Source organism: Calypte anna, chromosome 13 (assembly GCF_003957555.1).
Source record: "Calypte anna isolate BGI_N300 chromosome 13, bCalAnn1_v1.p, whole genome shotgun sequence".
NCBI classification, from domain to species: Eukaryota; Metazoa; Chordata; class Aves; order Apodiformes; family Trochilidae; genus Calypte; species Calypte anna.
This window is the reverse complement of record NC_044259.1, coordinates 11,062,914-11,075,217: the sequence shown is the minus strand read 5'-3', so window position 1 is coordinate 11,075,217 and position 12,304 is coordinate 11,062,914.

Here is a 12,304-nt window from a genome sequence, read left to right as displayed (position 1 = left end):
TTATTAAACAATTTCCCTCTGTTATGTGAGGGCATTATGGGAGCAATCTGTGAAAGACTCTGTATGAACTTCAAATTCCTTGGACTTGGGTTATGGTAAATCTTAGGAATTTACAGGGTCACCTTGAAAAATACTTAAAGCACTCAGAACTCTTGGGTGAGTTTAGCTTTTATTTGAGACATGTAAAAATGTTACCATGTACTTACAGAAGGAAATTCCATGCCCTCATGGCATGCACTGTATTGAAAAGTTGTGTGATTAATGGATGTGATTAACAACAAATGTGATTAACATTTGTTGGCTGGTGAAAGTGATGCTTGGAGAGGATGAGATCAACTTTTCATTATAAAGTTGATCAGTCAGCATTCTGGTTGCCTGTAGCATACAAAACTTGATTATTTTGTGTTACTGAAGCTTCTATTTATGATGATGCAGGAACAGGTGTGGAAGATTTCAGTTAGTGCTGAACTGGCATTTTTATACAGAATGGAGCTGGTGCAAACTTGTAATTTTCAGATTGCAGGAAGGTTTGTATTCTGTGTTTTATTTTCATCTCAGGATAGGAATCAATGCACTTTCTAAAGCAAGTTCTTAATCCAGCTTTCTTTGACACATGGCTGAAAAAATTGTCTATGATCATGCAACACAGTTTTTCTAGTGGCTGCTTTGCTGTGTAAAACTTCATTCTGGTGTATTGTGGCCATCTTCAGATATGTAGCTACAGGTCCTTTGAGAAACAAAATATACAGGACATCTTGAATACTGTTGATTTTACTTCTGAGGTTTTACCTCTAGAGAAGTTTAACATAACAGTTAATGATTTACAGAAAACTTTTAAAATTGTTTTCTGGTTAACTGAGTCCAGGATGTTCTGAGTGAAGGTAAGAAGTCACACTCTGTGTGTTTGCAGACCTCAGGTCTCCCCTGAGCCTCCTCTTCTCCAGGCTGAACACCCCCAGCTCCCTCAGCCTCTCCTCATAGGGTCTGTGCTCAAGTCCCTTCACCAGCCTGGTTGCCCTCCTTTGGACCTGCTCCAGGACCTCGATATCCTTCCTGAACTGAGGGGCCCAGAACTGGACACAGTACTCGAGGTGTGGCCTCACCAGGGCTGAGTACAGGGGCAGAATCACTTCCCTGGACCTGCTGGCCACGCTGTTCCGGATACAGGCCAGGATGCCATTGGCCTTCTTGGCCACCTGGGCACACTGCTGGCTCATGTTCAGCTTCCTGTCAATCCAGACTCCCAGGTCCCTTTCTGCCTGGCTGCTCTCAGCCACTCTGTCCCCAGCCTGTAGCGCTGCATGGGGTTGTTGTGGCCATTATGTCTGTATTTGTAGGAGAGGTCATTCACTTGTAGCCTGTGACTGCCAACTCTTCACTTCAAGAATAGATTATTGACCCTTTTCTACCACTTCTATTATTATAAAACTTTTTTTTTTTTTTTTTTTTGCTGTTGGTGAAGAAGCCATTCAAAAATAATTCTGGCAGGGTAGCTAAAGCCCTGTAAGTCACATGCTATTTTAGCTTTTTATCTTATCAAATTCAGGAGGTGAAAGTGATATAGTAATGAAAAGTCAGAAGGGGGAGAAGTGGATCAATATATTGCTAAATTCTTATTGAAATTCTCATGCTTAAACTGTTCTGGGTGGTTTTATTTCTGCTTAACATTTGCTGAGTAAAAGTCATTGCCCTAGAGATGCAGGATTTATTGACACATAGAGATGAAAATGATTAGCTAAAAGGTTTCTACACGAAGAGAATCAAAATCAACTGAAATGCTACAGGGCAGCTCATATACAGTAGGCTGAGCAATTTTAAATAAGTTATTAATGGTCAAAGCTAAAAGTTGACCTTATTATTATTACACCAATTGTTTATACTTTACTTCCTCTGCAGAGACCCTAAAATTCAGAGAAAAAGTTTCATGTATTTATATATAGCTTTATATATCCTGTACACACACACAGACATTTTGCTTGCTAGAGTTCATAAAGCCATTGATACATTTTCATAAATTTACTAAGTACCTGTTAATTTATTTGCAGATTCCAGCTTTTCAAGAACTGACTTTATAGAATGTTCCTGCAGTCCTGACACAGGTAAAGCTCTATGACAATGTAGTCTGATTCATTAGGAATCATGCTCAGTCATTTTTCATTTGATTTCATATGCCCCAAACTAGGTGTATTGCTGGAGTGTATTTAGCTTTTCAAACATCTGAAAGGATGGTTTGGCTTCCAGTGCCTGTGAGTCTGCCAGCAGGACTGGGCAGAACTTCTGCTTTTTGGCCTCCTGAAGAGCAGGCTGTGTCTTCAGACTTGACTTTCTCTTGATTTTGTACAGGTGGAGTATAGTTTAACTGTCAGGCAGATCAAACTGAAAGATGGTTTGGTTCTCTCAGAATTCAAATACAAGGAAAAAGTCATTCTTTACTTAGATGGCATTCAAAGGAATTTACTAATCCTACCAATGCTGCTTACAATTCCAGTATCACTACATTTTTAGTGATAAACTCTAATAGGCCACATTTTAGCTTCCCTCATGCAGTTTCTGAGTGGACAGTCATCTTTACACATGGTTCTGAAGGAAATCCATGGTACTTTGTAAGAACACACTGTGTTCCCACCCCAGCATGCTCCACAAATGCTCCAAGGGCACTTCTTGTTGTGGAAGCTGGAATGTGCAAAAGGTGCTCAAAATGGTGTCCTGGTGGTCCTTAGAATCACAACTGGTTTTCAGGAAAAGGTGTCTTGCTGTTCAGCTTGTCTTGACTAAGGACAGGGCTTTATATATCTTACTGTTTCTCATCATTAAATCTGGAGTGTTTTATGCACAAACTGCTAAGTAAAAATGATTAAATACAACCCACAGTTCAGAGAAAATGAGATGAGAGATTACCTGACACCAGACAAACCTGGAAGTATTGAATAATTATGTATATTGTTGCAGGAAATGTATAAAATTCTATTCTAGATTTTATGCAGGTTTTTGAGCTCTGAGCAGGTTTTATTTTCAAGTAGAAATTATTAAATATAATTTTTCAATGCTTTTATATGATTAATTTAACAGGCTGATCTTTCTTTGAGTACATGATAAAACCCATCCACAGTGGTGAGCTATATATGGAGAGTTTTATTGCTGCAGTGCTTGATGAAATTATTCTTTGGAAAATTATAGAGAGTCAATGAATAATTCAAGGAAAAGAATAAAACACAATCTAATGAACTGTGTACGATTGAACTTTGACATTATTGCAGTAATGTGTATATACAAACCTCTCTGTTATTCTGGAAAAAAGGTTCAAGTAGAGCTTAATTTTTATAAGAGATGTTTTCACACTTAACTTATCTGGGAGGAAAAGCCTCAATTAATTTCCTGTCCATACTGAATTACTGGGCTATGAAAAAATAATTAATAAGCTCTCTAATAGATGCTTTAGACTGGTGTGGTAGAGTCTCTGTTCCCATCATCTTGTATAACTCCTGACAGAAGGGTGGGGTAAGAAGAATGGGCACACCCAAAAGCTTTCACACCTTCTTACAATCCCACAGTCCCACAGCAACAGGGAGTGGGGCAAGAGAAGGACATTTCCTACTCCAGAAGGTTAAAGCCTGGTTAGTGCCACACTCCTGCTCTGAACCTCCCCCAGGATTTTGTGCTCCCACCCTCCCAACTGTGCAGCTTAGTACAGGAGTGATGTGAATACCTGTATTATCTTCATGTTATGCAAGTTTTGACTTTGGAGACAGTTTTAGGCAAAAAGCTCCATCACTTCAATGGTCTTTGAGCCTGGGAAAAAGACAGAATCAAAATCAAGCCCACCCTCTATTTCAAACAGCTGCAGCAGTTTCAGATTCTCCATCTTAAAAAACCCCAAAGTTCTATGGCTCCCCTCCCAGTAATTTCTTACAAATATATAAAATACGTATATTATTTATATTTATATTTATATATGTATGTTGTTTGGTATATAACATGATGTCACTTCTTCAGTGGCTGTAAGTCCCTGTAAGTAAAGCCACTGTTTGCAGGAGGTGGATAGGAATTTACTCCAGCTGGTGGCTTATGATTACCTTTAGCAAACCCAGAGCATTCTCTGTTAGCCAGAGGTTTTAGGTTCTGATTTCAGTGGAGCTGTTCAGCTTGCTCCAGGTGGGGACCTGCCTGGCTCCCACTACTCTTTCTTTCAGCTTTATTTAAAAAAAAATAAAAAAAATTACAGCACGCAGAAGAAAAAAACTGTGAACTCGATATGTTGATCAATGTCATCAGGTTTCCTGTAGATTAACTGATCTTTAGTTTCAGAACCTTTTCTTGCTTCCCCCTTGCTACAGATCCCCAGCTCTTAGGTTTGTCCCTAACTGGAAGTGTATGAAGAATCTGACTGGAGCTGTGTCAGACATGTGCCATGGTGCTGTGATGCTGTTGATGTCCCTCACTGAAGACAGTTCACACAGTACTCTAAAAAGAATGTAAATGAGAGTAGGATCAAGCCTTTTCCTGATTGTGTTGCCTTTTTTCAGAAAAAGGAAAAAGGGATGATGAAAAGTCAGATAAGTAGTATTCTCATTTTTCTGTAAAAGTCATGAGTATTTTCTTGAAATGGCCTTCTGGCTTATTATAAAACTCCACAATTTTTATTTTTAGTTTCTTTTCGTGACTAATTGTAGTTTCACAAAAATGGAAATTTATCAGTGTGTGGGAATTGATCTGCACTCATTTTTGTTCTTTTCCCTGTTCAATTTGAGGATCTGCATGTTGATGCACTCTTTCTGAATTAATGTTTATTTCAGTAAGCTGAGGGAATTGTTATGATTACTATGAAAGGTGCTGGTATATATGTAAATGAAATGCAGTGGAGTAGGAGAAAGAAACAAATTTGTATTGGAATTCAAGGATAAGTTACCCTGGTCAAAGCTTCTAGGCAAATATTATTTCATATATCAGAGCTACTTCCTCCTTGTCTTAATGAATTCTTGTACTGTCAATTTGTGAAAGGGAAATTGAACACCAACATTAGTTTCATCATAGTCACCTGATATGCTACTGAAATATTTTCAGTTGCACAAAGTGTAATGTAAGTGCACTTTAAGGAATCCAGGGACACAATTGTGTCCTTGCTGGCAGTGCATGATGATTGGATGTTTTAAGACTCCTCTTTACAGCAAAATTTGAGTTATCATCTAGTCCAGACCCTTCTTAGTCTGCAGAGAAACAAATAGTCCTTCTTAAAGAATTTTCATAATTCATATTTCATCTTCATAATTGGGAATAAGTAGCAAGAAATAATGAACAGAGATTATTCATGAGGCAATCCTACATTTGGAATTGTGTCATTTTAAGAGAGAAACTACCTGCACACAGATGAAATTCATTAACATTAAGAGCAGGTTTGAGTAAGACTGATACTCTTCATAGAGGTGAGCTGTATATAATAAAAAGATATATTTTTACTGAAAAAATGAGGTATACATGGATCAAGGTCCTGAATATTTGAGGGTACTGGACATAATTCATTTTTCATTCTACTTTTTTTTTTTCTTTTTTCCTTTTTTTTTTTCCCTAATTAACAGGAGGGAAACTGAGGCAGAGAAATGACAGGATTAATTTGTGATGTACCTGCTTATCAGGAAACTGTGAATTCAGGTTTCTTCTGCTAGGTCATCTGATGTGTCCTTTCTCAGAGTAGAAGTAATTTGAATAATGAGAAAAAGACTTAAATATTTATTATGCATCTCTCTTAAAATGTTTAAATGGGCTCTTGAAATGGTGTTGGGTTGTGAGAGGTGGCTTATTACTGTTAAATATGGTGAGCTATGATGGGTCAGATAAAACAGGGTGCTGTGATCAGTTGAAAATCCAGATTTTAAAGTGCAACTATTTTTTATTTCACTTGATTTTGTTTGCAAATATTTTACTTTGATAAACCACTTAAAAAAGTTGTTTTAGGAAACCTGGTTCTTTTGTTAGAATACAGGGAATGCATCTTTTTTATTTGAAATCTTGTTTCTCTGTGAATTCCTTTGATACTTGCAGCATGTACCACACACAGTGAGATCAGTTATCAAAAAGGTGACTTTCTAATGCAAGTTAAAGGCTGAAATGATGAATTTCACATCTGTTAAACAGACTTAATTTCTGGTGACATTATAAACTGAAAAGGGCAACAAGCTCCTTTTTCATCACAGATCTTTCCAAAACAGATTACAATCTAGAATGTGTTCAGAATTGAAAGTAAAGCATCCCCAAACTGCTGAGAGATCTGAAGAACTCAAGTTACCCTGTTAGGGCAAGACTAGCTGAGTTTTTGGGCTATGTTTTGGCTCACTATCTTGAAAGTTCTTGCTGGATTCAGTTTTATAATTCCAAAGCTTGGCTCTTGGAGCAGATCATTGGTATCAGTAACCTCTGGTAACATGAGCTATATCCTACCTGACAAAAGTTAGGCTCATGTTCTGCATGATTGAAGGATATGAACATGAAAAACACCTCTTAATCATAATTTAACATTGGCATAGCCAAATTCTAAATTCCTTATCTCATGGCAAGCATGGAAGTATTGTTGGTGTAAAATTTGAAGGAAGCATTGGGAAGTCATAATTGACTTCATGGTATAAGAAAAAATCTGTAGAATCAAGCTGGCAAAACATCCTTTTTTTCAAAGAATGCTGCATAATGAAATACCTGCAGGTTTGATATATTCTTTAATAATTACTTTGAAACAGAACTCCTTAATGCTTTATGATTTCTTTTTATCAAAATCTGCCCCATCTCTTTTATGCCCAAACCCTTTTCTCTCTTCAAGGAAGAGATTCTAGATTGACTATTTCTACCTCTCTGATGAGTATGTTGTAGAACACATCTAATATTTTATTTTTTTTTTCCCCTTACAGAAGATGAGGTATATTCCACCTTTGCAGATAAAATTAATCTGGAAAGGAGTTTTAATAATTTGTTATTATTATATGGATTTCTAAACTATAGTCTACAAGCTACTGGTTAAAATACATTGTCCTGGACAGACTTCCAAGTCTTTGATTTAGTGATATTTTCAAAGAGATCATGATTGTTTAAAATCTTTCTAGTAAGAAATACCATTATGGAATAGGCTTAGGCCATTTGTTTATCTTGTGGTTTATATAATCTGCACCAACTCTGTTCTACATTTTTAAAGGAGTGCTTTCTCTTCCAAAAAATAACTGTTCATTTTATGTAAGAGCCAGCTCTGGATTATGAACCACTGGAAATTAACAAGGTAGCATCTGTGGAACAGCCTCAGATCCTCTTCAGGATTGAAGAGTTATTGTTTCTCTGAACTGGGGGTCACACGGGTCAGGAAAACATGGTCATAAAGGCACCAAACAATTATTTCCAGGACTGCATAGCTGAGAAGCAAAACAAGAATTCCAGAAGAAATGTTCTTTTTAACACATTTCTACTAAATAAAAACACACTGCAAAGTCAGGGCTAAGAAAAAGATAGAAAGAAAAGCTCTAGTTACAGAAGCTTACTGATTTTCCAACATGATTATTTTGTAGTTCACTTCACTCCAACCATTTTCTTCTAACATATGCACATCCTCACAATTCCTTTTGTAAATATCAGCCCTGATAACCACTCAGGAAAGTGCCATTTGTTTTTCACATATGTAGCTATGAGCTCAGTCACGGGCCTGGCATTGCTCTGGTATAAATATGACTTCAAGTTGCTTTGAAGATTGGAGGAAACACAACCCAACATTTTGAAAATAAAGATTCAATAACTATCACTTAGAGGAATGTGTGACAATCCTTGTGCCTTTTGAATGTGGGGATGTCATTAATGGGGAAATCTGTGTGGTTGAATCTTCAGCATAGTGTTACTTTGATCATAGATTTTCCCTTGGAAATTATTTCTTCCTTCCATTTTTTTTCTCCAGAGGATATTGGTTCTGCCTTTCACCTTACACTTGTGCCTTGTAGACTTTAATTAAAACACCTTTTTCAGAACAGAAGGGAAATTATAAGTATGAAATTTTAATGAAATGCTTATTTTTATGAAATATTCATCCTTTTTTTATTCTAGTCTACATCATTCTTTGTCATTTTGGTCCAGCAGGTGCTTGAAGGGCTTTTATTTTCTATTTTCAATGAAAGTTTGATGTTATTTGATGTAAATAGATTCTGACAAGCTAAGGGTATAGCTGGGTCATGCCAAAGGTAGTCACCCAGAGGAGAGTTTCTCTGGGAAGTGCTGTCATTCTCCTTTCCCTTGCAGCCAATCATTTAGTAGGCAAGATGGTATCACTCTTGTTTAATAAAATAAGTGTTACACTGAAGAAGCAACAAAGAATCTTGCAATATTTCCATCTGCTTTTAGCACAGAGAGAAGTGTAATGCATTTGCCCAACATTTGCATTGCTATCACCAGTTCTTGAAGAATCAAACATAGCAACAGGTTTTGAGCTCTGTCCAAATAATTCTGCTTCAGCATCACATGGGTGAGCAGAAGCTAACGTCCTTCTGCTCAGATGTCCTTTTCAGAGTCTTGCAGGGTTTATTTCTGAGAGTCCCTCTTTTTTTTCAGAGCATTAAGTCTGATTCTGTCCTATCTCTTGGCTGCTTCCTGAACCTTTCATGCCTTCTATCATCTAAGCAGTTTCAATCTTTCTGGGATTTTTCTCACTAATGTCTGACAGTAGTAGAAGGAAAGCGCTGGTGAGGCCACACCTTGAGTCCTGTGTCCAGTTCTGGGCCCCTCAGTTCAGGAAGGATATCGAGGTCCTGGAGCAGGTCCAAAGGAGGCAACCAGGCTGGTGAAGGGACTCCAGCACAGATCCTATGAGGAGAGGCTGAGGGAGCTGGGGGTGTTCAGCCTAAAGAAGAGGAGGCTCAGGGGAGACCTCATCACTCTCTACAACTCCCTGAAAGGAGGTTGGAGCCAGGGGGGGGGTTGGTCTCTTTTCCCAGGCAACTCTCAGCAAGACAAGAGGGCAGGGTCTCAAGTTGTGCCAGGGGAGGTTTAGGTTGGATATTAGAAAGAATTTCTTTATGGAGAGAGTGATCAGGCATTGGAATGGGCTGCCCAGGGAAGTAGTGGATTCTCCGTGTCTGGAGATATTTCAAAAGAGACTGGATGTGGCACTCAGTGCTATAGTCTAGAAACCGCAACAGTGGTTCAAAGAGTGGACTTGATGATCTCTGAAGTCCCTTCCAAACCAGCCAATTCTATGATTCTATGAAAGGCTGAGTAAAGAGAAATGGAAAATTAATTTTCTGTGATTTTTAAAAAAATGTTCAGTAGGAAAGAACATTATGGAACATTCAGACAGAGTGACTTGAAAATGAAAAATCACAGTACTTGTCTTTAAAGCAAAGAAGAGCTTGGTGCTCTGATCAGGAATAACCAAATGGGAGAGACTTCTGTAAGACCAAAGCAAAGGGGAGGATTGTATTGTCTAAGACATTTTCTTCTCTGAGAAATCCAATGGATTCTGTCTGACTCAGGAGAAAGTGTAGAAGTCTGGATTCTTCTTTAGTCTTCACTTTAGCAAATACTCATCCAAAGTAGTGGCAGAACTAAAACCTTCAACCATGACATTGTTCTCAAATTCTCATAAAATACACTGCTTTTTTTCTCTCATCATATCATGTCAAGACAGTGTAAACATCAATGCCATTTAATGAACTATGATGCCAGCTCATTGGTTCCAGGCAATGACATTTTAGTTAGCTCTACTATACAAAGATTAATATTAGCATGATCACTTTATCTGATTATTATTTTTTAAGATGTTGCAATTTTATAGACATTGTATAAATAAATTTTATTTGTTCTTCTTCTTCTTGCAAGCACAGTTCCCTAATATTAAATCTTCCAACATCCTGCATCCTTTCTATCAGGGTGTGCTGTTGCTGAGCAACACCAGATTTGCTCTTTAAAATTATCCAGGTTTCTTTCACCAGCTTTGTGAGTTGGTGCAGCAGGGAAGCAGTAAGATGTTTTAATGCTTTAAAAATATATGCAATTTTTGTTCAAACTATTTATTATCATGGCTTGCATTTGGGCCATGACACATGACTATGTGGCTGTGTCTTTTAAAAAAATAGAGTTTCACATAATTTTTTAATGCTGCTACAGGGTTTTTTGTAATTATATAACTGTACTTGTATAACATACATTAACTCCTTAGATATAAGTTCAAGAAGAGAGAAAAAATAAAACATGGATGTAGTTAGGAAAGTTCTTCTTATGAAGATTTTTAATTGATTTTTTTCCCTAACACATATTTATTTCTGCTTTCTGAATGGTGTCTGTGTGTGGATTGTTTATAGTTGGAACTTCAAGATAATTTACCCTGCTCGTCAATCCTGCTACCCCTCAACTGTCCAGATACCACAGAAGTTGGCAAAATATTTCTTTTATAACTGAGTGCTGTAGGAATTACTTTTCTGTAGATTAAGTACTTTTAAGTACTTCACCGTGGGATGGAGTTTTAAACCTTGACCACAGGACCATGCAAATCACAAATGTTTAATTCTTCAGTGTCAGTTTTAAATGACAGTGGCAAAAACTTTCACTTGTAATAAGTACTTTATTTAATTGATCATGTGAACAATGTGGCCATTACTAGCACTGTGATAAAATGTAAGATTTGCACATATGGTGAAAAGGGTTGGACTTGATGATCTCAGAGGTCCCTTCCAACCCAACTGATTCTATGATTCTATGAAAAGTGCTCCTCTGACCCTTCCATTCATGTCTGAGCCTTGAGACTCTGAGATCAACTCAACCATTTCTACAGAAGGAAGCATATGCAAAAAAGGAGGCTCTTCTTAAATAAATGGACCTAAGTTTTGATAGGATTTGGCATTGCTGGTGGAATCTCAAGCAAAAACTCCAAACCTTGGGCACAAGAGAGGGGAGAGGGCTGTGTGTGCCTTCCTGCTCTTCCATGGGAGTGCTGTGGAGAGAAGTCTGGAGCAGTCTGGAGCCATGCTTGCACATAGCTTGAGAGCTGTTTACCAGGAGCTGAGTCTCTTTGATCAATGTCCTTTCCTGTGTTCAGCAAAAAGGAGTGTTTGCATGAGTTTAACCCACCAGTACAGGAGCTGAGGGAACAATCAGTGCCAGTAAACTTGGAAATGGAGCTGAAGTTTCAGGCACAGAAAGGAAGAGACAAGGCTGCAGCTTCATACTTGCACTCAGCTGATTTTCAGCTCCCTGTTACTAAGCAGAACAGTTATCTTCAGCTCATGCACTTCACTCTCAGCTGCATATGTCCACTCTTCTCCAATGTTAGTGCTTGTGGAGCTATGCAATTTGACTAAAAATGAGTATTTGGAGGGGTTTTGCTGGGTTAGTTTCCAGTTGCATAAGTTCCCTTATCAGACTTGCTGTGCAACCTTGAGAGAACGAAAGGCAGCATCAGAGAGGCAGTGAGAAGTAGTTTCATCAGGAGGGGAATTCAGAAGTCCCCCATTTCACTGGCAGACTGGATTTCTGCTGGATTAAAGCAGCCGTGTAACCATGGCCACAGATCTCATAGGATAGCTAAAGGATTTTACAGGTCTTCTCTATGCTTTTCTGCAAAGCTTGTAAATACCTGCTTTGCAAAGGAATAGTGTTGCAAGAACCTTGTGTGTGAACTTCTGGAGGTTTATGGGACTTTTTTGTTGTTTGTATGATAAGAGAAGAGGGAGTTCTGGGGAGACATATTTGCATAAACCAATAGTACAGCTGTCAGCTGAACACACATGGAGGAGAATCTTGGTACATCTCTTCTCCATCACAGCTTCCTTCTTACTGAAGCTCTTCTCGTGTGCTCAAGTCCATATAATGATTAGGCATCAATTTTAAACTAAAAGGAGAGAAAATTAACCCCCTGAAAGATAAAAATAATGCACGTCCAGAACACAGAAGGCTGGAAGAAATGCTTTGGCAGTCATTGCAGAAGAGGCAAGGAAGAAGAGCACAGCAAATAAGGATCAAAAAATGTTGATTACCACATTTTTAAATCTCTGAGAGCTCCTTGAAAATGTTGACCCAAGCAGAGATTACACTGAAGAGAAACAAAAGGTGGTAATTACTTAGGAGCTAATAAATCCAAGAAGGAAGAAAACAATACTATCAGGGGAAAGTGTTAAAATGATGTGCAAAGGATGAAAGGATATTTTAAGTCCAGATGTTCCTTTATGAATTTATGGAAGATGAGCCTGCTTTTGAATAGCACTTTGAAAGCTCTCCAAGGAGAGAAAAAAAATTTAAAATTCTGTAATTCTAATATAGTTGTGAGAAGTCTTTTTGTTAATCAGGTCTCAGAAGG